The following is a 6,000-nucleotide window of genomic DNA, read 5'->3' on the forward strand; positions in this document are numbered from 1 at the left end:
TCAGACTCGGAAATGAAGGGGGGCCGTGGATGCCGAGACCCCCTGAGCAATGGTGACTAGCGAGCGCCCGGAAGCAGTTAAGTAACGATTATTAAGAGTAATGACGAGCACGCTATGACAAACCGATCTGATTAGCAGAGTGAGAAAAGATCAAGGTAAGAGAGGTGATCACTAGGGAAAATATGTTTTAAAACACATAAAATCAGGGGGCAGCTGAGTAGCTCCGTGGATGGAGAGCCAGGCCTAGAGTTGGGAGGTCCTAGGTTCAAATCTGGCCTCAGACCCTTCCCAGCCGTGTGACCCTGGGCAAGTCACTTAACCCTCACTGCCTACCCTTACAGCTCTTCTGCCTTGGAGCCAATATACAGTATTGACCCCAAGATGGAAGGCGGAAGGTGAGGGTTTATATATATATATATAATCAGTCATAGGGAAAGGATGAATTCGCTTGGCATATGGAACAAAGAATTGAACATGTCAAAAATTGGATATTTCTATAAAGCAAAACTGGGCTGTTCCTAAAAGCTGTGAAGGATGATGCTTATCATGAAGGCAAAAGGACGCTGAGTCTCGATGGCAGCCATAGCGAGCACAACCATCCAGCTGAGACTATGCAAAAAGCTCAGAGGAAAACCCTCTATCATGGAGGCCATCTTAGCAACCCCAGGACGGGCCCCCCTTCCCCCCCCCCGATTTAAGGCTATGAACCCTGAGCCAGAGCTATGAAGAATCTCAGCTCTTGAGCTCAAGCCACAGAGACACGCAAACTAACTTTTCTTCCTCTGCCCATGACAAATCGCTCCGGTCAGCCGCGCGGCAGACTCTGAGACGTGCTCTGAGAACGGCCCTGATAAAAAGTACATCTCAAAAGCTCCATTTCCAAGCAAATAGAATTTAGCAAAGTAGAGTTCAGCCTGCTGGCCTTACACAAATCACACGCATTACACACTCCCTCCCCTCGTCTTAGTTTTAAAATAAAAAAGGGAGAACTGATAGAGCCCCCAAGTTACTGGAGCCCCGTAGTACACTGACTAGGCCTAAGCGACCTCGGGATGAACCGAAACATGTCTTTTGTACCACATCCCTGGAGACTCTAGCAGAAGAGACGTCATCTCGAGGAGGTTTTCAGGTGTCTTACGGATACCCCCGAGTCCTCCAATCGCCACGCAGATTGTACCCAATAGATCAGTACCTTGACAGGATGCATTGTTCTCCTCAAGACTCTCTGTGATTGGCCCTCTGTTACTATGGAAATATTGCCTGTAACCATGTGGATGGATATGTTTGGGTAGCAACGCAGATTCTTATAAATGTCATCACCTCCCTCAATAATGGTGCCATTGAATACCATCCGCATCTTTGGTCGTTTTGATTCGTCCATCTTTCTTATGATCCTCGCCACCTCCTTACCCCACTGAGGACTTCACAGGACCCTCCTAGGACCCCCAGAGACTGACAGGGCTTTGCTAGCCAACTCCGGTTTCTATCAGTCTTTCTTTGCCCACAAACTATTTCTGTTGAGGTCACCACCATCCTTCTGGGCACCCAGGTTTGTCCCCTCGACTTCTCGTTCTCCTTCACCCCACAGATCCTATCCAATCAGCTGCAAAGTCTTGGTAATTGTGCTCCACAAAATCTTCCCATCTCGCTATCCCTTCTGTTTACTCACAGAACCACCACCATGCTTTAGACCTTCATCCCTGCTCATCTGGAATGTTTAATATCTCGATTCGGCCTCCTTGCCTTAAGCCCCTCTTTAAAGTGGTGACCACTGGACCGCAGCCATTCCCTGCTCCCTGAGTTCCAGTGGCTTCCCATGACTGTTAGGATCAATGACAAAATGCCCCATTTGGTGGCCCTTCACACATTGCTCAATCCAAGCACACCGACCTTCCTACTCCTGGTTACAAATGACATCCCATTCCCATCAGCAGGGCTTGGCATTTATCCTCTCCAAGGCCTAGAATGTCCTCCTCTCCTCATCTCCATCTTCTAGAACACTTAACTTCCTTCAAGATCTTCTCATCTCTGGCCCCCACGTCCCTCCCCTTGAAATCCTCTCAGGTGTGGTCCATGTAGAGGGGACTGGGACTAGCCGGGCCTTAGGAGCATGGGCTCTGCTCGACACGGTCCTCACATGGCGCTTGGCCATTGAGCTGGGATGGGCGCCTCTGAAAGGCACAACAAGGCCCAGGTGCTCTCTCTCCCTTCCTGGCCCTTCTGTTCCATCTGACTCTGCTGTTCTACCCTTCCTTTCCTGCTCTTAGATGAAAGAGAACTGGCCTAGGTCAAACACGTGGCCTTGTAGCATCAAACGGTCAGGAGAGTGAACTCCCAGATGTCTGGGAGGTACAGTCTAGGCCAGAGTCTGCAGGCCACCAACACAGCTGCATGAAGCAGCGGGGATTCAGCTTGGTGGTCAATTAGCCTGGAAGCCAAGATGGGGGCCCCCCAAGATGGAGATCCTTGCCTGTGAGCTAAGCTCCCTTCATCAGTGAATTTGGTTGGGAAAATGCTTCCTAGAAACTCCTCTCCATCTGGGCAGAGTGGACCACAGAAATAAGGGGTCTCACCCACAAGATGGTCTACGGGAGCTCGTGCCACCAAGTGTGGAGGGGAGAGCTGGTATTCTGTCTTTACTTTGGCTTCTCATTACAGAGTCCTTTGTCAAACCTAATTGGTGCTAATCGAGTAAATGAACCTGGAAGGTATGACTAATAGAAGGGGCACGCCATCCAATCATCAGCATTAAACATGGGAAGAACTCCCTGGAATGGGAGTGCGAGCTGACGGCATTAGAGAAGACCCTCCAGCACCCTCACGGAACCCTGAGGGGCAACTGTAGATGGGTGTGTTCTGGGGAGACTCCTCTCACCAGGGCAATGAGGATCCTCGGAGTTGTAGAGACCACATGGTCTCTGTGTCGGTGTCTGTGTCTGCTCCATTTTCCTGTAAGCTCCTCGAGGACCAAGATTGCTACGTTTTGTCGTCATATCCCTATATGCCAGCACAGTCCCCAGCACGCAGCAGGGGTTCATCATTTGCATGATGATTAACTGGATCATTGGCCTCACTGGTGTCAGGATTCCCTCCCCTGGTGAGGATGACAAACCATTTGTGCCTTCTCATCCGAGGCAATTCTCGTCTATACCTTTCCTCCAACTATGTCTAGACCCGTATTGGTGAAACTATGGCACACGTGCCTGTTCGTGCTGGAGGGGGCTACTCCCCTCCCTCCTCTCCATGCTCTCCTGAGGACATTTCTCCCATCACTCACCCCTCTGCCCAGCAGCCCAGTGGGAGCACTTCCTCCCTCTCATGTCTGGGGTAAGGCTGGGGGCTCACATGTGGCATGAGGGTTGGAGTTTGGGCACTCGGTCTCTAAAAGGTTTGCCTTCACTGGTCTAGATGGTCCACCCAAAGTATCAGAAACCTTTTATGTCTCTTAAAGGTAACCTGCTCTAGGACAGGCCTCAGGGCCTCCATCTTGGTCAGTCTCACTGAAGGGACGAGCCACATTGGGACTTAGGACGTGGCCCCGGGAAGCCTGAATCACAGACTTCTAGTTGCCCTCACACCTCTGGGGACCTGGGCTTCTTCAGCAGCACAGGACCTAGAATACAGTAAGCATTGAATCAATGCTTTTTTATGCATGAATCTGCAGAATGAAACAGGTGGATCAGACGGCCTCCAAGGCCAGTTCAGGGGCTGCGGCTGCCTCCTCCTCCAAGGAGCCTTTCTAGGTCCCCAGCTGCCGTCAGGGCTCTGTCTCTCTTGAAATGAATGGCTGAATCACCTTCTGTTGAATGAGTGGACACAATTCATCCCATCCCTCTCTGACCTTGGCCTGTCTTGGATGGAAACCCCTTCAGGAAAAGGACTTATTTCACCCGATTGCCACCGGCCCCGACCGTAGAGCAGACTGAAATATTTGTGGAACAGAGAGGGGAAGCATGGGTTAAACTCTTCTGGGCTGGGGGCTGTGTTGAATTTTAACTTCATTCCTGCGATTGATCTCCCCAAGATCCCTGAGTCAGGTAAGGCTGAAGAGTTTATACCCGTTCGGCGGAGGAGGAAGAAGGTCAGAGGCTCTGAGAAATCGAATGGCTTGGACCATAGCTGGTCACAGAGCTAGGGAGTGGAAGAGTCAGGATTTGAACCCAGCACCGCTGCCTCCAGGTTGTATGCCCAAGCCATAAAGAAAGAAGGCCAGAATACTGCCCTGAGAGTCCACAACGTGGGATCAAAGGCAGGCAGAGGGTTGAAGAAGGGAGAAAGAGGAAGCTCCTAGCTGGCAGCTCAGCGCGGGCCAAAGCCGCCCTTCTGCTCCCACTTACCAGGAGAAGGGAAAAGGAGGAAAACGGGCGAGCCGGGCACCTGGCCACAAACCCGTCCTGTTAGCTTCGCCCTTGCTCACGGGTCACCCGGGGCCCCCCAAGTGGCATCCAGCAGGCGCCTTTTTCTGGTCAATCTTGGGCCCCGAGCTCCTCTTGGATGAGGAGAGGTGCCCCGTGGGCAAGCCCAGACTCAGAAGGGCCTCCATTGCCTTCCCACCTTCAGCGGCGCTTTCTCCAGGAAAACAAGAGCCCCCCCCAGCCCCCACCCCCGCCCCAGCTTTTCTGGCTCCAATTAAAGGAGGCAGCAGCTTCCCTTCCTGAAGACCTTCTGGGACCACCAAGGAAGAAGTTCGAAAAACACCCCTGAAAGAAGCAAAAGCTGCTGAGAAGGAGATGTTCAGCCCCGGCTGGGCCTTCTTTCCTCTTCCACGCGAGGGCCAGAGGCTGCTCAGGAGAGCTTGTCGCGGCCCCTCCCGGGCTGGATGGAGAAGGAAGGACGGAGACTCATCCGAAGTGGCCCCGGGAGCCAGGCTGGAGCCAGAGCGAAGGCGGGCACGTGTCTGACTGGGCAGTTTCTACTGGACTCCAAGGACTAAGGGGAGCTGGGCTGGGCAGGGAGACGGAGGAAGAGCCGAAGGCTAGTGGCCAAACCGAGGGAGGAGCAACGCCCGAGTGAGCGGAGAGAGCCGGGAACCAGCGAGGCCAGTGAGGCAGGAGCGAGAGCGAGGAAGAGGAGGGGAGGAAGAGTTTGTGTGCCATTCAGAAGCAAAAGCAAATCTCCGGACTGAGTCAGGCTCACTAAAACAAACCCCCCCACGGTGGGCCTTCCTGCAGCCACGGAGTCGGCATACAGCTGGCTTGGCCAGAAAGAGAGCATGCTGGGAAGAAGCACCGTCCCTCCACCAGAGCATTTGGAAGCTGGCATTCGAAATGGAAAATCAGCATCCAGGAGGGCTCCAAATGACAAAAGCCATGAGAAAATTCTGCTTTTTAATCAGGCTTTAACCGAGAGAATCTCCCAGCCTGCACCGGGCGGGCGGCTCCACTTTGGTGCCCGGCAACGGCCTTTGATTGGGTCTCGCCGGCAGGTTTCTTGGCTTCCTCGCAGGGCTGCTCAGTGACTTAAAAGGGATTTCAGCTTCCGCAGACCCAGGCACGGCCCCCCGGGGACCTCCGGGAAGGAATAAGCCGCCGGAAGCCCAGGAGCTGCTCGCATCACTGGAAGGGCCCCACGGCGGGCGCAGAGAGCGCCTTCACCCTTCACTGGGCGGCGGAATACAAAGAGGGAAGAAGGGGCCCTGCCTTCCGGGAGCTCCCACGCCCAGGGGGAGAGACTGGCCAGGAGCTTAGCACAGTGCGGACGGACGCAGAGCAGGCCGGCCAGGGTGACGGGGTCGCCCTTGAACTCGGGACTTGCTGCTTTCTGGACGCCAGAGAAGTGGGTCGCCAAAGGTCGGTTCGCCTGCCAGCCAACCGCCCTGAAGCGAGCTTCCCAACTGCGCCGCCCGGAGTCCTTCGGAGACGGGTCTGGACGCTGGTTGGGGGTCAGAGGTCAGCGGACCCGGGCCGTAATGTCGTCCTTCCGCCCCTTCCCATCCCCAGAGCCCTGGAATCTCTCCCTGCGCTGGCCAAGCCGGCCTCCAGCTCTGCAGGCTCCTCCCCT

The sequence above is a fragment of the Gracilinanus agilis genome, chromosome 4 (genome assembly GCF_016433145.1).
Source record: "Gracilinanus agilis isolate LMUSP501 chromosome 4, AgileGrace, whole genome shotgun sequence".
Lineage (NCBI taxonomy): Eukaryota > Metazoa > Chordata > Mammalia > Didelphimorphia > Didelphidae > Gracilinanus > Gracilinanus agilis.